The sequence below is a fragment of the Mustela nivalis genome, assembly GCF_964662115.1.
Source record: "Mustela nivalis genome assembly, chromosome: 17".
NCBI lineage: Eukaryota > Metazoa > Chordata > Mammalia > Carnivora > Mustelidae > Mustela > Mustela nivalis.
Window position 1 is genome coordinate 1483134 of NC_139036.1, and position 23711 is coordinate 1506844.

General features: G+C 44.4%; 2 protein-coding genes across 2 annotated transcripts in view; both read right to left on the minus strand.

The window, feature by feature from the left end:
• Positions 1 to 23711, minus strand: part of UBE2G1 (ubiquitin conjugating enzyme E2 G1) — a 101927-nt gene that overhangs the window by 62435 nt on the left and 15781 nt on the right. The window lies entirely within an intron of this gene.
• Positions 1 to 23711, minus strand: part of MYBBP1A (MYB binding protein 1a) — a 155898-nt gene that overhangs the window by 93 nt on the left and 132094 nt on the right. The gene's annotated exons all lie outside the window — the stretch shown is intronic.

A 23711-nucleotide genomic window follows, 5' to 3' on the forward strand; every position in this document is an offset into this window, starting at 1 on the left:
TGCTCAGCAGGGAGCCTGCTTCTCCCCCATCTCTCTGCCTGCCTCTTGCTCCTTGTGATCTCTGTCAAATAAATAAAATATTAAAAAAAAAAGATGGAAATCAAAATTAATACAGATTACCTAATAATTATAAAAACCACCTAGATAAAAGCCTTTGGTACACAAATAAAGCTATCCCCAGAAGAAGACCCAAGACTAAATACTATCAACCTAGTCAAGAATTAAAATTAAATGTATTAAGCTCTCAACTCAAGGACAGAAAATAAATACAACTAAATAAAAATCAGAATAAAGGCATTAAAGAAACACAAAGTTACTCAGAAAACAGAAGCTAACAGATTTAATTCTAAAACCTAGAAGCTACGTTTTGAAAATAACAAAAATAAACAGATAAACCGTATAGCAGGACTAAAAAAACAATCATGTGAAAGCAGGGCTGATAAAGGAGGAGTTAGATGAAACTGAGGAAGCCAAAGTAAGTATGAGGTAAGTTTCCAGGAGGGCCTCCTGGGTGGCTCAATGGGATGGGTGTCTGCCTCTGGCACGGGTCATGGTCTCAGGGTCTCAGGGCCCTGGGATGGAGCCCTGCATCGGGCTCTCTGCTCAGCGAAGAGCCTCTTCCCCCTCCCTGCAGCTCCCCCTGCAGCGGCCTTAATTAAGTCCTAAAAAGAAGAAGAAGAAGTCTCCAGCAAAAGTGAAGCTACTGGGACGCCTGGGTGGCTCAGTTGGTTGGACGACTGCCTTCGGCTCAGGTCATGATCCCGGAGTCCCGGGATCGAGTCCCGCATCAGGCTCCCAGCTCCATGGGAAGTCTGCTTCGCTCTCTGACCTTCTCCTAGCTCATGCTCTCTCTCACTGTCTCTCTCTCAAATAAATAAATAAAATCTTTAAAAAAAAAAAAAAAAAAAAAAAAGTGAAGCTACTGAATGTTGTGACACAGACGAAGTAGATGGTTTTCAGGGAAAACCCAGAGTGTTCTCTAGTTCCACTCGATCCTACTGGACAGACGCCGTGGTGACCTCCACAAGGGTGAGTGCGAGGTCTGTCCCCTCCCCAGCAAATGCGGACAGCCGCCCCACACGTTTTCACAGTGAATTCGACTCTTCTGCCTGAAGTTACTGACCTTTATTAGACCACAATCCAGAACACAAAGTCTCCGATCCCGTGAAGCCGACCGTGCGTGCGCGGCAGAGAGAGCACCATCGACAAAATCCCAAGAGTAAGAGCAAACTTACTCTTACTCTTACTCAAACTTACTAAGTGCTCTGGACGCTCGTCAGAGGAGCAGGGTATGTAACACTTGGTCCCCAAATGACCCGGCAAGCTGGAGGGCCAAAACATTTAGCAGCAGGTAGAGAAGACGCGCAGCCTGTCCGATGGGAGGAAGCCAGAACTCGGCTCTGTGGGAGCACAGCCCTGAAGGCCCTCTTTTGGGCCATGCATGACTCCTTGACTGGCCAGACCACAAGGAAGAAGGGGGCAAGCACATCCCAACACCAGTGCTTGTTCCGACGGGTTGACTGAGGACTCCCCGCCTTGAGCTGCCGCCGACCTCTCCACTTCACGGTGAGGAGGCCGACCTAAGAGAGCTTCGGTAACGCTGAGGCTGAGGCTCAACCCACACAAGGAGGCCTCAGAGACTAGGGACTTAATCTCTCTCTAAAATAAAATATTAGTCAATATAACCCAACAATAAATTTCAAAAGTGTCAATCTTCCACAGATTCAAGAAAGGCTCGATCTTCTAGCAGACATCACATCAAGGCCCAAGGAGAAAAGGCATTCATCCTCACTGTTGTTGAAAATCCTCCATAAAATGCAGTATACATGATCTATTTTATGACACTAAATGGAAGAGAACCCCAATAAAATAGAGACAGATATAGTACCAATACAATGTCACTGAGAAAGACACACCACCTAATATACATTAAGCTGCAAATATGTGTGTATTCACTAAGGATCTTGTATACACACATAGCGCATCATGCCACTAAGGAGGAAATCACAAGTTTTCTCATTAAAGTCAGACAGCAAGACAAAACAAGGTCACCTGCTATGACAACTACCTCAGAAAGCAAGAAATGAAGATGAATAATAAAATGGATGTTCCTTGAGAAAAGAAAAAATAAAGACAAAAGTTAATATACTATTATATGTTTGTAAAAAATAAAAAATTAAAAAAAGTTAATGTACTATTAATAAAAAATAATATAAATATTTAACACTGTTTTAGAACAACTGGGCAATGGACACAGGTTAAAAAAAATAATTAAAGAGATCTGCATGATTACTGTACAGTTAGGAAAACTAAGCAAACCAAGTAAACACTATTAACAAAACGGCTATTCAAAAATTAAGCAAATTAACAGGTTTCCTAAACATAACTACTAACTAATCAAAATACACTAAAAATGACTCTGTCCCCAGCAGGAACTGAAGTCTAAAGAGAACACAGGGGGCACTTTGAAATAAATGAATAATCAAACAAATAAAATGCCCACTAAAGACACGATATGTAGGAAGTCAGATTCTGCCCCTGGAAACATAATTCAGTATGGGAAAGATATCAAATCTCCCTTAATTGATCTCTAAATCCAATGCCACTCACTGCATCCAGACTGTGTGTGGGGGAAAGGGAGAGTGTGGCAGTGAAGGGAACTTGACAAGGTGATTCCAGGGTGTGCGATCCTGGAGCAAACAGATGCCAGCATTCCTTCCTTAACATCTGAAGACCAGTATTAACATTTGCATTTTAAATAGTGTTCTGTATTTTTAAGTTTTTAAATTTGTAAAAATAATCTCAATGCAAAAAAAGGTTTAAATTTTAAGAAATTTAAACTTATTAAAATCATGTTAAACATACAGTCCAGTATTAACTGCTCACATAAGCTATTCAAGAACAAAACACTGGGGGCACCTGGGTGGCTCAGTGGGTTAAAGCCTCTGCCTTCCGCTCGTCATGATCTCAGGGTCCTGGGATGGAGCCCCACATCGGGCTCTCTCTGCTCAGCAGGGAGCCTCCTTCCCCTCTCTCTCTGCCTGCCTCTCTGCCTACTTGTGATCCATGCCTGTCAAATAAATAACTAAAAATCTTTTTTTAAAAAGTACTAAAAAAAAAAAAAAAAACAAAAACAAAAACAAAAAAAAAAACACTGCACCAAAAATTTACTTACTTAAAACACACACACAAAAATATTTTAAGTCTGATCTAAAAAAATGTACAACTATTGTACCATTTGAATTTTTAAGCATGTGGGGGCAAACTTTTCTAGCTGTGGGAAAAGTGCATTCTAACTACTATTCCAAGTACATCTTCAGTAAGGCTGAGAGGTGAGTCCTTGTGTCAGAATGATACTATTCCAGTAGGAGTCAGATGGCGGCTGGCTGACGGAATGACACCCTCCACGGCTCTCTACCCAAGTGCCAGCCCTGGTCCTTACCAGGGCCCACAAGACACAAGAGAACCAGACACACGCCGCCTTCCTCTTCAGCTGTCTGACCTCAGCTCCCACTCCTCTCCTGCTTAACCTCCCTACACGGTCCAATCAAGGTAACCTTATTAACAGAAGTTCCAGAAAGAGGTAACAGAGGAAACAGAAATGAGGTTACACACACAATTTTGTGAGAACTGAAAAATCCAAGTTTATAGCAGGGCCTTCAAAGTGCCCAAGATATTTAATGCAAAAGCTCATACTAAGAAGACACACACACACACACACACACACACAAATTTCAGAACACCAAATCCTGAAAGCTTATAGACAGAAAAAGTTGACTTTTCTTTTCAACCAAAATTTCAAAATTGAACTTCCCCAGTGATAAGGGACAAAGCACTGGTTTGAAATTTTGGTATATAAGGAATGACATTTCAAATCAGGAGTGGGAAAAATGGGCTAGTCAAAACTGATGTGTTAGGACAGCTGGTTCATCTGAGAAAAAAGCCCGTCTCTACCTAAATCTTACAACAAAAAATGTCCAAATACAAAAAATGTAAACATACAAACCAAAACCATAAAAGTACAAACGAACATATATGGGAGGATGGGGTGGGAACATTCCTATGATCCTGGTTTAGGAAGAGCCTTAAATCTTAAAAAGAAAACCTTGAAGCAATAAATGATAAAAATGAATCTTGATGACACAAGAACTCTGAATTTCTGAAAGGTTTAAAGAGGGGGAGAAGGAATCCAAAAGACAAACTGAGGAGGAAACACGCACGACAGGGGTAATGGCAAAACAGGTAAGGAGCACTGACAAGTCAATGAGAAATTAAACCGAACATCTGCACAGAGCCGTCAGTACCCATGTCCGATAGATGTATATTAGCCTGTCTTTTAAAAAATACAAGGAAATCACTTATATCTTAAGATTGGGAAGCGATCAACATGGACAGGACTGGAGGAGATGATGCTGAGTGAAGTAAGTCCAGCAGAGAGAGTCAATTATACGGTTTCAGTTATTTGTGGCACTAAAGGAACAGCATGGAGGACATTAGGAGAAGGAAGGGAAAATGAAGGGTGGAAATCAGTGGGGGAGATGAACCATGAGAGACTGTGGACTCTGAGAAACAAACCGGCTTTCAGAGGGGAGGGGGGAGGGGAGGGGGGAGCCCGGTGATGGGTATCGAGGGGAGCACGGGCTGCATGGAGCTCTGAGTGTTCCACACAAGCAGTGAATCACAGAACACGACATCAAAAACTGATGACGGGGGCGCCTGGGTGGCTCAGTGGGTTAAGCCACTGCCTTCAGCTCAGGTCATGATCTCAGAGTCCTGGGATCGAGTCCTACATTGGGCTCTCTGCTCAGCAGGGTGCCTGCTTCCTCCTCTCTCTCTGCCTGCCTCTCTGCCTACTTGTGATCTCTCTCTGTCAAATAAATAAATAAAATCTTAAAAAAAAAAAAAACTGATGACGAACTATATGGTGACTAACATGACACTAAAAAAAAGAAAAAAAAAAAAGGTTGGGAAGAGATTCTCCATTTTAACCACAATTGGCAAAGACACGGGCCAACAAGCAACAGATGGAAACGCCGACTGATACATTTTTATATACAGCAAGTTGGCATTATTGGACTTTATTTTTTACCCTTTTGTTTACACTCAATTTTTTGGTTATTTTAGAGAAACACTGACACAATTGAGAAAAATGCCACTTGACTTCTCCTAATGCACCATACCTTCAAAGTTTTTAAAAAGTTTCTCATCAATTACACTCACATGATATTCACAAATACTTTTACTCACTCTTCCTAAAAACTCTGTGTTCCCTTTCTTACAGTTGCCTATCTGTTGCATTCTCTGCTAGATTTCTTCCATTTTATCTTCTAAGAGTTTCTTTCCTTTTTCATGGAGTTCTGTTCCTGTTGACAAATATCCAAGAGCATCTTGACTTTTTTAAATGTTTTCTTCTCCTAGTCTGAGTTGCACTTCCTCCTAATTGTTTTTCCATTTGTCAGTTTCTTTTGCGCTGGGACGCTCTTCCCTCATGGGATACAACTCTTCCCCCATGGGATACAACCTGATGGTCGGAAGAGTGGGGGACTAGCGGGAGGGGGGCTGGGGGGGGCGGGTACCAGTCCCACCAGGGAGGCCTGAGGAGGGGCAGGCTCCTTGCCACTAAATGGTACGGCTCGTGATTGGGGCAAAGAGAGAATCTCGCGTAGCTTGAACACAGCCTCCATGAGTGAGTGAAGTCCCTGTATTTTCAACATTCTTCAAAGCCTTGTGTAATCTTCCATAATAGACTTCCTGTCCTTGTCTGTTTTTCGAGTGGGCCCTTGTGCTTATTTATTTGTAAGAAATTTATTTCAAGAAATTTTCTTTTTAAGTTGGGGCATCTGGGTGGCTCAGTGGATTAAAGCCTCTGCCTTCGGCTCAGGTCATGATCTCAGGATCCCTGAGATGGAGCCCTGCATCGGGCTCTCTGCTCGGCAGGGAGCCTGCTTCCTCCCCCCTTCTCTCTGCCTGCCTCTCTGCCTACTTGTGATCTGTCAAATAAATAAGTAAAATCTTAAAAAAAAAAAAATTAGACTTTGCCTGTGTTATTGCAATTTTTAATAAAATTCACTTTAATTTTAAAAACTACGAACACGGTAAATTGTTTTCCTGTGCTCACAGCTTTTTTCATTTCTATGTTCCTATGCTTTCCGAGCATATTCCCTTTCACGATGACAGAGCAATTTCTTTACGCGGCTGATAACTACGGGCGTTTACTTGTCTCACTCCTCACCCTCTACTCTTTCCCACCCGCCTACCCACAAGCTTCCAAAGCATTCACTGGGGGGAAGCCAGTGCTTGGGGGGAGGAAGGCATGTTCTGAGAAGTTCATTAGGATTTCATTTTCACCGGAACAATGTTTACCACGTCCAGACTCTTTCCTACCAATAACGGAACGGTCACGGAGACGTCCTCTCCAACACCTCCACCGTCTAGTTCCAGCAGCCGTCCGACAGCATCGCCTCCTCCTCTCACTAAAAGCAGTCCCCTCCTCCGACAGAAGCCCACAGCATCCCAACACTTACCTTCCTTTTGGAATGTTACCTCCCCTGGCTGGTAAACAGACTACAGGATCCATGTCTAAACACATATTTTGTATTTTAGAACACTGTTTTCAAATGAAAACTCAGTGGAGAGGTGCCAGAAAACATAATTATAGGAAAATAACTTAGGTCCAAAGGCATTCCACACAGCAAACTTGAAATTCTTCTCAATCACCAACGATGGCTCCAATCAAGTCCTCTTTAACTGTCCCCCTCCGGTTTCCAGGGCCCCCAGATCACTGAAAAGCCTCCTCAAGGTTTCTGGCCGTCCTAGGTCTTGCCCTACCAAATCCACCTGCTCCCGTCTTACCACCTCTTACCTAATAACCCAGTCAGAACCTGGGATCCAAGACCTTTTCTCCGTCAGAGCAACACCGTCTCTCACAGAAGTTCTGGATGTCTCCGACCACATGTGGACTATCTCCCTTTTCACCCTCACATCCTCCGTGTCACCCTAAAATCACACTCATGTACTTACAGATTTTAAGTATTCTCATTTTCAAAATAGGAATATTACCTAAAGCCAGTGACAGTCCAAGAAGAATTCCCAAGTCTCCCCAGGCCCCACTCTCCCAGCTTCACATCTGGTCCTAAAGCTGCCAATACAATTCCCATGAGTACAGGGGGATTTCCCTGCTACTTCTATCCTAACCGAAGTAGAAAAAGAATTGTTTTCTACTACACAATGTTACAGTTGGGTTAAAGGAATTTTCATTCACTTATTTAAAAAAACAACCTTCAAAACCACCCATATCAACTACAGTGTTTCTGATTCAAGGGATGGAAACCCTGATTTTCTAGGTTCATCAGCTCTGAGTAGCTGCACCTCCGGGGGCTCCTCTGCAGAAACCAGGACATAACTAGAAATCACTGCCTGATCCCCTGGCTGGAGTGAAAGGACAGTATTCCCAGAGGGTCAGGCAGAGATTCACAGATATAACTGTAACTTTGTAGACAAACTGACCCCCTCCACAGCCTCATACACAAATGGCTTACAGCTCTCTGGAGTCGACAGGGAGCACAGAGTCTCCTGATCACTCCTGATCCCTGGGTAAGGGAAGTTGTTACGTGGTTGTACTTCCCAGTTACATCTCTAAGCCAAACCTCTTCACTGAACTTTTTTTTTTTAATGATTTATTTATTTGACAGAGAGTGACAGAGGGAACACAAGCAGGGGGAGTAGGAAAGGGAGAAGCAGGCTTTCTGCGGAGCAGGGAACCCAACCATACAGGGCTCAATCCCAGGCCCTTGGGACCACGACCCTGAGCCAGAGATAAACACCCAACGACTGAGCCATCCCAGCACCCCAGAATTCCTGGTCCTATCTGATAAGCTGCCTACATGACTCCTCTGCATCGGCATCTAACGGGCCATTCAAAACTGAGCCCCTGGTCATGTCCTGGTCCCACCGTCTTCCCACCTCACTGCCACGTCCATCCTTTCAGCGGCTCAGGCCAACAACCCCAGGTGCCCTGATGCATTCTCACACGTGGACCACTCCGAAGAACATTCCATCCACCAGTACACCCCGAAGCTCTGTTCAGAAAACAGACAAAGAATTCAACCACTTATCCCCACTGCCACCATCCTGGTCCCAGCCAATGCGGCACTGTGACTGACCTACTGCAGAAACCTCACGCCCGTCCTCCCGCAGCCCACATTCTTACACCACACGTCAAGGCGAAGCCTGTTCAAACAGGAGTCAGACCACGTCCCCCCACCCCAGCATTTTTTTTTTTTTTTTTTTTTAGATTTATTTGCGAGTGAGCTAGCAGGCATGCCCCAGAGCAGCAGAGGGAGAGGGGATCTCAAGCAGACTCCCCACTGTGCATGGAGCCCCTCCCGACGGGGGGGCTCAAATCCCAGGACCCTGACATGAGGATCCGAGCAGAAACCAGAGCTGGACGCTTCACCGACTCCACCATCCGGGCACCCCATGCGGAAGAACTTCTACTGGCTTGTTTTACCTCCGAGTGAGAGCCAAAGCTGCCACTTCCCCCGCCCCAGCACCCTGCTAGGCTGCTTTCCCACCTTGGAGGGCCAAGGATCCAAAGCCAGAGAGAACGCCAGACACCGCCACACCCCCCCACCTGTTCATTCCCTCTCTGCCTTCTTTTTTTGCTGGGGCACTTATCACAATCTAACACACCACATTTTTCATGTAATTATCTAGTTTATTATCTTCTTCCCACACTAAGTGTAAATGCTGCACCAGCAAGACTTTTTCGTGCCGTTATCGTAAGTATTACTCGGAGAGAAAAAGGTACCCAAATATTTGTTAAATGGCCACAGAATTAAACTTATGGTATGTCAGCATTTTATTTTTTTTTTTAAAGATTTTATTTATTTGACAGACAGAGATCACAAGTAGGCAGAGAGGCAAGCAGAGAGAGAGGGGGAAGCAGGCTCCTGCTGAGCAGAGAGCCCGATGTGGGGCTTGATCCCAGGACCCTGGGATCATGACCTGAGCTGAAGGCAGAGGTTTTTTTTTTTTCTTCAAGATTTTATTTATTTATTTGACAGAGAGAGATCATAAGTAGGCACAGAGGCAGGCAGAGAGAGAGAGAGGCAGGCAGAGAGAGAGAAAGGGGAGGAAGCAGGCTCCCTGCTAAGCAGAGAGCCCGATGCGGGACTCGATCCCAGGACCCTGAGATCAAGACCCGAGCCGAAGGCAGTGACTTAACCCACTGAGCCACCCAGGTGCCCTGAAGGCAGAGGTTTAACCCACTGAGCCACCCAGGTGCCCCGGTATAATTTTTACATGATCCTATGGCTTAAAAGCTATGAAATTTTCAAATAACATCAAGACCTCTTTCCCTGTATAAGGGTATGAGATTTTACCATACTCTTCTTCAAACCGTTTTTCCAGAAAGAGGAAAAAAAATTACTGGTAAATTTCTCTTCGGTTGCAGCAGATACAAACTCTGGGGACCAAAGCCCCAGGGACATCTCTGGAAAAAAGCGGCAAAGACTTTTAGCCAAAAGAAAAAGCCTGAGGCAGACGAATGCACTGGTGCCTCAGCAGGTTTCCAAAAGAGCACTAAGCCCTCCACAGACTGAAGGCAGAATCAAGGTTATCCTCACCGTTAAAGCAAGTGACTGTGAGGAGTCAACAGTGTGACACAAAAACAAACAGTGAAGAACAGCTACTCACTGCTACGGACACTGAGCACACGACCTGACAGTCTGTCCCTCAAAGAATGTACAACCAGGAAGCCCAGTCAAAAATACAAGAAAAGGTTCTTAACACAGCTTGCTCCAGTCATCAAGCAAATGTCTGAGTAAAAGGGCCTTGGAAATAATTTTAATCCTATATTTAAAAGAAAAATCCGTTGCCCAACCAGGAGACCCATGAATAAACGAAGAAGGTGACAAAATAAAAAACTCTAATTACAGAGGCGCCTGGGTGGCTCAGTGGGTTAAGCCTCTGCCTTCGGCTCAGGTCATGATCCCAGACTCCTGGGATCCCGCCCTGCATTGAGCTCTCTACTCACGGGAGAGCCTGCTTCCTCCTCTCTCTCTCACTGCCTGCCTCTCAGCCTACTTGTTGATCTCTGTCAAATAAATATATAAAATCCTTAAAAAAAAAAAAAAAGAAAACTCTAACTACAGAGAACACAAATAACCTCATAGTATTAATAACATAAATTTCTTTCAAATCTCTTTTTTATCTTAAATGTTAGGGAAAGGTTTCATTTTAACTGTGTAATACATCCATGCTTAATTCAATTCTCACGGTTTTTCCTGAATCTTCTGATAACCCTACAGTTCAAGAATATTTACACCATGTTTTTTTTCCTGTAGTTTTGGGTATACCCTAGCAAAATGTATACCATCAGACAAGCAGGAATTGATGACAAACTAGAGTAACCCTACGTTTGAAAAAATAAGGCATGAATCTAAGTTTCACAGATAACTCAAATTATAAATACCATCACCCAAAAGTTCAACTGGTCTGAGTCTGACTACATCGTTCAAGAAAAAACATTTAACAGTTGAGATCACAAATTTTCCTCACACATACCTGAATTTGATGCAATTCAGATAGGATCAAGCAAGCATCAACATATAGGACTTTTAAAACGTGGCAGCTTTTCAGTAGACAAGTAGAATAATAAAATGGCATAGTGCGTACCGACCACGCAAGGGTCACCGGCACACGGCCCACCTCATTTCCCTGTACCCTAACCCTAACTGTCAACCTGGATTTCAGAGTAAATTCCAGCTGTCCTCCTTCAGTGGGGGCCGGGGAGGTTACTGAGTAACGGATCTGACCGACGGCTGAAGGAGCTTTACTTCTCGGTCTCTCCTTGCAAGAAGTCTCACTGGTCTCCTCCCTCTTGGCCTGCAGCAGCTCTCCGGAGGGCCCATGCACATCCTAGGTCTTACACCTGTGGGCCCCAGCCCGCTCAGCCTGGGGTTCTTGCCGGCCTTGTCTGCCTTCAGCTTGTGAATGCGTCCTGAGAATCTGCTCGTCTGCACATAGTACACTTCTCTCAGGTACGGGCCGTGGCCCACGCAGTGGCCAACCCTGTCAGATTCGTGGGCACAGAGCTCTCCTCCTCCTCAGCCAGGCCCCCTTCTCGGGCATACACACAAGCACTCCAGGCCCATTCCACTGACCAGCAGAGAGTTGGGAAGGGACAGTCACAGGCTTCTGTGTGACCAGCTCATTGCCCATCAGTTTCCAGATCTACTGGCACCAGCTGGCACTGGTGCTCTCACCGGTATCACGGGGTCCACCCCACCTCCTGTTTGTCACAGAGCAGGGCCTAGAGGCCAGCCCCTTCTGAAGCCGGGCACTCGTGGCTGCAGCCGCAGCACAAAAGGCGCACCAGACGTCCCAGTTCCATCCACCAATATTTCAGTGCAAGTTCTAAAACACGACCCAATATTATCGTACCCTGAGACAGAGTTCCAACCTTAGCACCACCTATCTGTGCTCAAATTTCCCCTTTTGCTCCTTAAGGCTAATTTAAAATTAGTTGGTTAGAACCAGGATCCATCCAAACAAGATCCCCATGTAAATATGCCTCTTTAATTTATAGGTTCCCTGAGCTGTCTTCTTTTCTTGTCACTTACTTGTTGAAACCAAGACCCCTGTCCTATCGAGTTTACTTCTGGATTTTACAAGTGCACCCTCCCATGGGGTCTTCATGTTCCTCTGTACCTTGTATTTCCTATAAATTGGCAAATCTAAAAGCCTGATGAGGTTCAGAATCAGGTTTTTTACAAGAAAATTGCACAGGGTGCCACTGCATTACATCAGGACACACATGTCTTGGCTGGTCCCTCTTTCTATGATCTGTGGGTGCAGGAGACCTACCGGCTTCAGCAGTTGTCAGCGATCACTGCCTTTGTCAATTTCATTAGGCTGTGACACGGAGATATCCTGATTCTTTCACTTCTTCATTAGCTGGGTTACTATTACAAACAAAAACTCCTCTTTATCAACTACTGGGTTACCGAGGACAGTCCTGGAAGATGAATACTTGATTCTTTACTCTTACCCTGGAGTACGCTGGTGCCACATCTTCCAAGGAGACCGTTAAGATGTTTTGCTGTTACAGCTGTTGTTGCTATCACTGGAGTTAGGATTAAGAAGTCACGGACTGTGGGACGCCTGGGTGGCTCAGTTGGTTAAGCAGCTGCCTTCGGCTCAGGTCATGATCCCAGCGTCCTGGGATCGAGTCCCACATCGGGCTCCTTGCTCTGCAGGGAGCCTGCTTCTCACTCTGACTCTGCCTGCCTCTCTCTGTCTGCTTGTGCTCACGCTCGCTCTACCTCTCTCTCTCTGACAAATAAATAAATAAAAATAAAATCTTTTAAAAAAAAAAAATCCAGAAAATTAAAAAAAAAAAAAAAAAAGAAGAAGCCACGGACTGTAACACACTATGTTTAATCCATGATTAGTACTCATTTTATCCACCCTAACTGTCCCGTGGACCGATCTGTCCAATGGGAACCCTGCCCAGCGATAAAGTTGTCTGCCCATCGACCTCTGATAACTTTCTTGCTTTCTGGTACATAAGACAGGATGTTCTGAACATTTCCAATCCCAGACAAATTACCCATTTCTCTATGGTTTTATGTAATGAGAGGCAGTAATAAGTATGTTCTCACAACCAGTGGGCCTTTCTCCTGAAATCTCCTGTCCTCCTTCTCCACACCATAACAGCGTTGACACGGGCACCACTGCCTATCCAACAAACAAAGCTCCATATGGCTATCTACCCACATCCAGTATGTCTATCTCACACAGATTAAGGAAAAAAGGGGAGAGGGGAGCACGCAAAACTCGGGGGAAAAAATGATATAACTTAAAAAACAACTAAAGGACTTAGTACACCAATGTCAAAGATCAAACTGAATATACAGACAAACCAGAATTTAAGAAGTGGTTAAGAGTCCAAGTGTAGGAAAATGCTGAATTAAGTGTTTTAACTGCCTTTAGAAATTTCCTCTGATTCAAACAAGTTTTGTTTACTATATGCATTTATGTGTTTAAGAAATAAAAGATCAAACTTTATCTTAAAAACAAAATTATCTGAAAATTTTACATCAGCTTTGCAAAGTAAATGGACTCCTAATTAAAGTCTGATATGATGTCCTCTTAGGCCAGACACCCAGAAGGAACCAGTGGAATGATAACATCAGACAGCCAGAAATGCAAGCTCCAATCCCCTAAACAAGCAACTTAATGTGAATCACTTTGAGGGGGAAAAGGGCGTCATTAGGTCTTCTCTGCAATGTTAGCAAAGGGAATCTAAGTAATCAAAGAATTCAACCCAGCCCCAAGCAGGTCCTAATGCCCTGGAAAGAATAAATGTTGCTGTACTTGAATCTTATACAGTACGGTTTCACTTTCATTTCATAAGGAAGATGTGGTTTGGTCTACAAGACATTTTTTAATTCAACAGTCCTGGCTTCCAGTAATTCGTAAATATTTCATATATATTTTACTTTCAGTGGTCCCTTAAAAAAGAGCTAAAAAAATAAACATATAGAATATAAAGCTTCAAAAATGCTCCTTAAAAAAAAAAAAAACCACTTCTAGCAACCCCTCACAGAAAAAACCAACTATTGCATTTATTCTGGAATTTTCTTTAGTCACAGTACCACGAGACATTTCATAAAAAGAAATTGCTGTTACTGAAAACACCTGATTCAATGAATGTTTACCAACTTACTAAGAACTGTTTACCCTAACAGTCACCTATAACCCAATTCTCCCCTTACAAGAGATCTCTTGTTGATCTGCAGAGCATGAAATCAGAGACTGCGTAAGGACGCAGGCCCACAAGTAAAAATAGAACAGACTCCAGAGACTCACACGGAGAAGGGAGAGGAAAAACACAGCAAACTGTGTCTAAGAAAACAACCTTGGGTACAATGCCAAAATCAAAAAAGGGATGGTATTTCACGTAATCTGAACAGAGAACATTAAGGAAGTCATGACGGCGCAGCAAGACCACTAACGGGATAGTAACATCTGCTCTTGATGTGTCAACAAACAGTACGCAGAGCTGCGATGCCACTTACAATCGCTCTTCTTTATGAGAACGACTACGATTTCCTTAAGACACGGTATCATCTCCTGCCTTTGACGTGAAGGCCAGCGTGAGGCTCACGGGAAAGTGTGCCTCGCACCTACTGAGAGAAGGCTGCAGGTGCCCGCTGTCTTCACCCTGGCCCGGGAGCGCCAGTGTCGGGGTGGTCAGGGGTGAGTATCAACACTGCATCCAGACCGAAGCCAAAGTAACCCTCAAGACAGCGATTGGACAGTCAGACAGCTGCCACCGCCCGCAAAGCAGGTAAGACACAGCTCACACTTTCGAAAGAAGGCATGAGAGGAGGGGTCACCAGAGGAAAGGGACAAAGATGCCTGAGAAGAAGGTACTGATGAGGAAGCAGACACAGCGGCAGAAGTTCAAGAATAAAGACCGCCTGCAAGCGCCTGGAGCTCTGCGGGCTGAGCAGCTGAGCGTCCCTGGTTGCGGCTTAGGTTGTGGTCTCGGGGTCGCCGGACTGAGCCCAGGCAGAGCTGAGCCGAGCCGGATGTGCAGTGTGCTGAAGAGTCTCTCTTCCCGGGGCACCTGGGGGGCTCCCTGGTTAAGCGTCTGTCTGCCTCTGGCTCAGGGCATGAGGGTCCTGGGATCGAGTCCCACATCGGGCTCCCTGCTCAGCTTGGGGCCTGCTTCACCCTCTACCCACTGCTGCCTCCTCTCTCCCACCACCCCTGTCAACCGAACAGAGCCTGTCTCTGGCCGTGTCTGTGATGCTCACCGCACCATACGAGAAACCCAGAGAGCAGAGACCTCTGCCAACCTGAGCCCACAAGAAATCAACCCATGTTTTAAGCCACTGGGACTTAGCCCATTCTAACATAAGAAGTGATCACGTATTGATCATGTATGATCCTACTGATCATGTCTCTCCTCCTCACAAGCGGCCTACTGCTAAGCTAGGTCTCCCTGACCTCATACAATTTTTTTTAAAGACAAATAACTACTAACTACTATTTAAGCAAACTTCCTGCCCAACTATAGAAAACTGTCTAAATCCTGGTTTTATCAACAAACCTAATGGTTATTCAATTTCTGTGATTCATACAAATTTTGTATATACAGTAAAGTCTTCATATGATTACTTTTTGGAATGTGATCGATCAAGTTCAAGAACCCTGAGGCAAGCCGGCAGAATGTCCGTCAGGACTAATAGAAGCCAATCACTCGCCACCACGGTTATAACTGTTCAGCTGTACACACGTCCCATCTAAGATATGCCTTAAGGATAAAGAAAAAACTTGAGCAGAGAGGGTAAAAGTTCACTAAAAATAGGTCGGGCCCTAATCTAGACATGTTCTCAATGCCAATGGCCTTGAAAAACTATTTCGCAAGGGTCAGGGTGTTGGAGAAGACGTCCAAGCAGCAAAAACATTTACACTACTGGTCCTTTACCATAAAGGGTGAGTTTGTTTTACTAACCCGAGATGGGAAAAAGAACAGAACAGTCTTAAGTAAAAAGTATGTGTTACATAGGGAAAGGAATATGTAACAAAAGACGAAACCTCTGAACACAGAGGGGTTTTTCCTTTTTTAAGTATCCTATTCTGCCCCCCAAGTAAAATATGCTTTATAGAGATACATAAAATACAAAGTAAGTTAGAAACGGAGGAGAAAGAGAAACCATGAAGAACATTTAATGTAATCAGAAATACTAACATTATAAAAATGCATAGGACAGGGCACCTGGGTGGCTCAGGGGGCTAAGCGTCTGCCTTTGGCTCAGGTCATGATCCCTGGGTCCTGGGATGGAGCCCAGCATTGGGCTCCCTGCTCAGCAGGAAGCCTGCTTCTCTGTCTCCCTACACCCCGCCCCTCCCTCATGTTCTCTCTCTCAAATATTTTTTTAAGAAATGCGTATGACTCTCCCTCCTCCTTCCTTCTGTTCTTTTTTCTCTCTCTCTCAAGTAAATAAATACAATATATTTAAAATAGGGGAGGCCCTGGGTGGCTCAGTCTGTTAAGGGTCTGCCTTCAACTCAGGTCGAGCCCCATATCGGGCTCCCTGCTGCATGGGGAACATGCTTTTCCCTCGGGAACATGCTTCTCCCTCTCCCTCTGCCTGCTGCTCCCCCTGCTCCTGTGTGCATGTGCTTTCTCTCTCTGTCAAATAAATAAATAAAATCTTTATTTAAAAAAATATTATATAATATTTAAAGTTATTTGCATTGCTAGCAAAAAAAAAAAAAAAAAAAAAAATCTTCTCCTGCAGGCCTCCCTAGAAAGGACACTGTAACGCACTGCCTTCATAATACCCACGCGTGGGCCAGGGGGCTGCCGACAGCACAGCTCCCTGGGTGGCAGACGGCAGTGACAGCATCCCAAGTACAGACCAGTCAAGACCCCTCTCTATGGGACAGGTGTGCAGCTCTTCACAGCCTGACGAGGCCCTTAAGGGGACCCCAGCAGGAGTCGGGGGTGGGGACAGTTAGTGGTCAGCTGAAAAGCGGTCTCAAGACCCTGTGAGAATCCAATTAAAGGGACAGGTCCTCCCTTCCCCTCACCCAAGACACAATTCTGACTATAATTTCAAGGGATTGCAGACTGCAATGTCCACAAGACCTCCAGAAGAAGGGGCGGTCTGCAGAGCCTTTAGTCAACCCTCAAAGACAGTCTAGGCCAGGCCGCACAGAATACGGCAGGAGCAGATGGCAACCGCACATGCTGGCTGGAGACCTCAAGTGCAGTCACGCAGAGCCCACGTTGACAACGAAGAGTGACACAGGGGAGAGCGGACGTCCTCTCAGTGGTCACTTACAATGGCTCAACACTGCTCCCAGACTGCCACCACCACCCCCAACCACTCTGGACTTCTTGTGGTTTAACGTGGAACTAAAATTCTATTCTGGGCAACAAGCTATCACCAAGCTCGTTAGGCTTTTGGCCTGTTCTGACCCTTTTCAAGGTCTGGCGAGTTCCTACTAACCTTTAGTCTTAGCTTGGCTGTCTTCTCCATAGCGATGCTCTCCCCAACTCCTCCATAAAACACAACCCCCACATTTTACGGCCAATTACAAACGTGACTGTCTTCCCTGCTCAACAGACAAGCTTCCTGCAAGAGCAGTTTCTCCAGGGTCCCCAGCCCGCCAGCACAGCCAACTCTCCAACAACACGGGTTTGAACTGCACAGGTCCACTTACACATGGATTTTTTTTCAATAAATGTATTAAAGTTTTTTGGGGATGGGGAGAAATACAGTTCTGTAAATGTATTTTCTCTTATGGTTTGCTCAGTAACATTTTCTTTATCTCACTTTTCTGTCAGGATATAGTACATAATACACACAACACACAAAACATGTGTTAATCGAGTCTTTGTGTTATCGGTAAGGCTTCCAGTTAACAGGCTATTACTAGGTAAGGCAAGGGGAGTCGAAAGTCACACAGAGATTTCCAACTGTGCAGGGAGTGGGCACTGCAAACGCTAACATTGCTCAAGGGTCGAATGTATCTAAAGTCAGCGCTCAAACATTTGCCTGAAGAAGAAGACCACCTCTGGTGAAAAGGCAGTTCACCTAGAAGTGTTATGATCTCCCTTCTGACACACAAATGAGCAAACTTCTGTCTCACAAAATATGGCTCAGGCACCTAGTGGAGAACATGGTCGAGGCAGTCATATCCAAATGCCACCCTGAACACTTCAAAATAAATAATAAAGCATTCAGAGAATGTCTGGCTTTGAGCAGTTACCTTTTCCTGTCCTCTCCAAATTAAACTATTTGTAGAAAAGGCACCCAGGGATTGAAAGAAGCAACTTATAATTAAGTGGCAGGGCCACTGTTATTTATCTAAACCACTGTTAGATAATCTATCTCCATCCTAAGACTGCCTTCCCATTCTCTCTACAGAAAAAGCTTCCATGTAATTAACTCAAAAGCGGTATCAGATCATGAAGGAGCCATTAAAAAGGACACTGGCCAGAACACAATCATTTCTGCCTCTCCAATGTTCATCATTACTTGACCCATACAGAAACAGTCTCCCAGGGACCCTAAGAATGATCCATATGGTAAAGTGAAGTGTACCAGTCAAAGTTCAGGGCAGAAAACAGGAAATAGAATAAGTGTTTCAAGGACAAGGAATTCAATGAGGAATTGGGTGCTTACAAATTACTAGAAGGGCTAACAGAAGGAGTTAGAAAGACCACTAGAGAAATACAGAAATGACCCACCCCGAGCCCTAGAGCTGAGAGTTCAGGAGTACAGTGACTGCTAGCCACATTCAGAAAGATGAAATCAAGGAGAAATGACATTACTTGAACTTGCAACACTGTCCTGCAGATAACAGCCAGGGCAATAAGAAAAAGAGGGGCGCCCAGGTGACCCAGTCAGTCGAGCCTCCACCTTCGGCTCAGGTCATGATCCCGGGGTCCTGGGATGGAGCCCCGCATTGGGCTCCCTGCTCAGCGGGAGCCTGCTTCTTCCTCTCCTCCTAACTCATGCTCTCCCTCTCTCAAGTAAGTTTTAAAAAAAAGAAGAAGAAGAAGAAAAAGAAATAAAAGGCACACAAATCAAAGAAGTAAAACCATGTTGATTTGCAGACCATCACATATGCGGAAACCCCTACAGAATATGTAAAAAAGCTAACTCAATTTAGTAAGGCTGCACAACACATGGTTAAAATTCAAACACCTTTTTTTTTTTTTTTTTTTAGAGAGAGAGAGTCAGAGAGATAGCCTGGGGGCGGGTGGGGGACGCAAGGGGAACGCAGGGGTGAATGCGGTGCTGAAGAGGTCTCAAGAGAATCTCAACTTGGTGCCACACCCAGCACAGAGCCTAACGTGGGGCTTGATCTCAGAACCCCGTGAGATCATGGCTTGAGCCTAAATCAAGAGTTAGACACTTAACCAACTGAGCCACCCAGGTGCCCCTGTTTTATTTCTATATATAAGCAATGAACTGGAAAACAAAATTTTAGATAATTTAACTAATGGCAACATTAAAAAGATGAAATTTGGATGGATATGTTCAACGAAGCAGGTATAAGATCTACACACAGAAAATGACAAACTTTGCTAAAATGTAAAAAGACCTAAATAAATGGATAGGTAAACCACATTCACAGGACGGAAGACTCAAACTGTTCACTCTCTGCAAATTCATCTAGCTGCTCACTCGACTCCCCTCAAAATCACGGCAAGGCTCTTCTGTGGAAATCATCAAATTGATCTGAAAAGACTTCAACATACCAAAACAATCCCCACAAAGAAAAACAAAGTTGGAAGGCTTCCACCACATGATTTCAAGATTTAATACACAATGATATTCAAGAACTACGACAGTGGCTGAAGGACAGGCACAGAGACCCAACGTCACAGAATACAGCCCCAAAGAGATCTGCACAATAGGTCAGTCAACAGATTTTCAAAAGTTTGAAGATAATTCAGAGCAGGATAGTGCCTTCAACACTGATGCCTGAACAACAGCTCTCTCCACAGCACGGATCAACCGTAAAAATAATATGCCAAGGGAAAGAAGCCATACACAGAAGAATGACATAATGTATTATCTCATTTACACGAAATGTCCAGAAAAGGCAAGTTCACGGGGACAAAAAGTAAATCAGTCGTTGACTGGGAAGGTGACCACTCACAGGCACAAGGTTTCCTTCCGTGGTGGTAGAAACATTCTGAAATTACGCTGTGACGATGGTTCCAACTGTAAATGTACTAAAAGCACAGAATTCTACATCTACACCAAGAAGACTTTACGCACGCAAATTAAACCTCAATAAACCTGTTTAAAAAATAAACTTCTGGAGGGAGAAAAGAAGAGAAGTTGTTCTTGGGTATTAGAAATACAATTGCCAAATGAAAAACTTCAGTAGCCAAACTAAATGACAAAACCAAGTCACTAACATGGGAGGAAAAAGTAGAGAAAATCTCCAAAATATACTAACAAAAGATAGAAAATGAACAATGTGAAAATAAAGAGGCAAAGAAACAAGATTAAGGAGCTCCAACACCTGACCGGTAGAAGTTCCAAAGAATGGGTTCTGCTGGAGAATGCAAAGATGACAACAGAGCAAAAGAAGGACATTCCTGAGCTGAACACAGACCTAAGCCCACAACCCAGAAGAGCCCACTGACAGTCTGAAACAGTGAATACTTACCAGACACACATGGGTAAAACTGTACAAGTCTACGCATAAAGGAATCTCTTTGGAACCTGACAACAGTACCCCACAGGAAGAAACAGGAGACTGGCCGTGTGCTCCTGAGGAGCTCTGGGCACCACAGACCCCATTCTGTGGGGAAAAGAGGCTGAAGCCAGAACTCCCAGAAAACCCGTCAGTCGCATGGCAGGACAAAACAAAGGCATTTTCCAATGTGCAAGGACTCACAATTTGCAACCCACACATGCTTTATAAAACTAAGAACTACCGGGGACGCCTGGGAGGCTCAGTCAGTAGAGCGTCCGACTGCCCTCCTTGGCTCAGGTCAGGGTCTCAGGGTTGTGGATTGAGCCCCACGTCAGACACTGCACTGGACGTGTAGCCAGCTGAGGAGTCTCTCTCTGCGACCACCCCCTCCCCTGGGCACCTCTATCTCCTACTCTAAAAAATAAAAAATAAATGAAGAAATACTAAAGTAAGGACAGTGTGAGCTAAAGGAGGAGTGGCACAACCCAGAGCACAAGGAATGAGACTTGGGGTGGGGATTGAAAATCCCCTCTAACAGAGTTTCACTGACGAGAGTGCACACCCCCCTCTTTAGGCCCCAAATCATTATTTGGTATTACAGTGAATACATTAACATAATCACATAAATGCTATTTTTCTCGTGAGACTTGATAAGCCCAGAAGACTATTTCAGTTATAAAAGAGAATGTAAGTGTTATAAACCCTGACAATATAAAAATAATATAATCAATTAACAAAATCTGTAGGAGGAAGATAATCAGGGACAGCTCATTTCTTTATCTTTCACAGCAGGGACTCCTAGGTAAGACTGATGAATCACTTCATTAACAGTAATAAAGACAATCAGCAGAAGAGCTACAAGTATATAATAAGAATTAGGGAAGGGTGTTACTACATTAAAATCTTCACCCTTCACATAAATCATACTGGTAACCACGCACATCAACTCTGAAGTCCTGTCTAGAGAATGGAGGAAGGAGGAGATCAGACCTTTCAGTCTATTCTCTTTTGTAGAACTCATATTTTTTGCCAGGAATATGCAATACTTTCATAATTTAAAGAATTGTTTTAATGAAAAGTGCATGTTTTAGCCATACAGTGGAACACGGTGTAGGTTTCCAAGAACAAAGTAAGTTCTCTATGTGCAAGTCCATAAGGAAAGCTCCACTAAGGGCACCTGGGCGGCTCAGCCAGTTAAGTGTCTGACTCTTGATTTCGGATCCAGTCATGATCTCAAGCCCTGGGTCCAGCTCTGCACTGGTCAGAGTTCACCTGGGAGCCTCTCCCTCTGCCCTCTCCCTCCCCCACCACATTCTCCCACGCACGTGCTCTCTAAAATAAATCAATCTCTTAAAAAAAACTAAAAAAATTATCTCCCCCACCCAAAAAAAGATGGCTACACCGTATTAGGTGAAAAATCAAGGTTAAGAACAAAGCATCAAGACGGTACGTATTTAGGGGTCCTGGGTGGCTCGTTAAGCGTCTGCCTTTGGTTCAGGTCATGATCTCGAAGTCCTGGGATCAAGTCCCACATCGGGCTCCCTGCTCAGCCAGGACAGCCTGCTTCTTCCTCTTCCATTCCCCTGCTTGTGCTCTCTCTCAAATAAATAAATAAAATATTAAAATTTAAAAAAGGGGGAGGTAGTACATTTTAAAAATAAAATGTGGGGTATAGTGACTTCAGAAGACAATTTGGCAGTTTCTTATCAAGTTAAACATACTCTTACCACACAATCATTAATCATACTCCTCGGAATTTATGCAATTGAACGGAAAACCTATGTGCACACAAAAACATGTACACAAATGTTGGCAGCAGCTTCATTCATGGTCCTTAAAAACTGGAAACACCACGAGAGCCTTCAGCATGGAAATGGGACAGGCAAACTGATCCAAAGAAATACACACAGCAGGAGGGTATACAAGGGAATGACACTCACTGACAAAAAGGAATGGGCTACTAATTCACACGCCCGCGTGGACGAATTTAAAATACACACCGCTAGGGCGCCTGGGTGGCTCAGTGGTTAAGCCGCTGCCTTCGGCTCAGGTCATGATCTCAGGGTCCTGGGATCGAGTCCCGCATCGGGCTCTCTGCTCGGCAGGGAGCCTGCTTCCTCCTCTCTCTCTCTCTGCCTGCCTCTCTGCCTACTTGTGATTTCTCTCTGTCAAATAAATAAATAAATAATCTTTAAAAAAAAAAATAAAATAAAATAAAATACACACCGCTAAGTCAAAGAAGCCAGACCCTAAAAGCTGCATGAGATATTCTGGAAAAGTCAAACTACAGGAACAGAAAACAGATCAGTGTTTGCCAGGACAGGTGGAGTGGGGAGTGACTGCAATGGGAACATCTGGGGGAATTTCAGGTAATACAACTAGTCTCGGGGTCCTGCAGTGGTGGACAGGAGACTCGACGCACTTGTCACACCCACAGAAATGTTGATCTCAAAGAATAAACTGTGATGTATGCAAAATCAATTTGAAAAATCAACATGGACAGAATGAAGACTGTTACAAATAACTTTAACTGTATCACTAACGCCTGACAAAACCTCACTGAAGGGATGGCAGGGAAAGGAGAAGACCTAAGTAACACTAGATATCAAGGTTCTGACTCTATAAACTGGAAAAAGAAGGACAAGAACTGTGCATTAGAGCTAAGTTCTAGCAGGGAATCTGTTTCCCACAAGGGTATTTAGCAATTCTGGAACTGCTATTACAGAAGTGGTAGGGGCTGGTTTCTCAGCGTCAGAGGGAGGAGCTAAAAAAAAACCCAGAAGAAAGGCCAGAAGGGACACCCGGCACCCTGGCACTTTCTTGGAGTCAGAACCATCAGGAGGAGGCTAGGTGTGGTCTGACCGAGACACAGACGGACAACAGAAACACTGCAGAAGCACACACACCCAGGTGAGTGTAGGCACAGTGGGCCTACCTCCTACGAAGAACAACCCTCCAGGAGCAACAAGTGCCTCCAACGCCCAGACCTGGGTTTCTAGATACGTTTCACATTGGAAAGACGCTGATTCTCAGGCTGGGCTAGAGAAAATACAAGACAGGTCTGATGCATTCTAGAGTCATCAGGAAAGAAGGGTGCTCAAAAATTTAAAAAAATGAGTGCATGTCAGAGGAACACCAGACGACCTGAAAGAACTCTCAATGACCAACGCCGGAAAAATGTGAGAACAAAATAAATGACATAAGAAACAAAACACATGCCAGTTCATTTTATGTGACAACGTGACCAGGCCACAGATATCTGATCAAACATTACTGCAGGTGTTTCTGTGAAGGTAGTTTTCAGGCAAGATCACAATTTAAATCAGTAAATTTTTTTATTTTTTAAAGATTTTACTCATTTATCTGACAGAGCACAAGGAGGGGAAGCAGCAGTGGGAGAAGGAGAAGCAGGCTCCCGCTGAACAGGGAGCCCAAGGCAGGGCTCAATCCCAGGACCCTGAGAT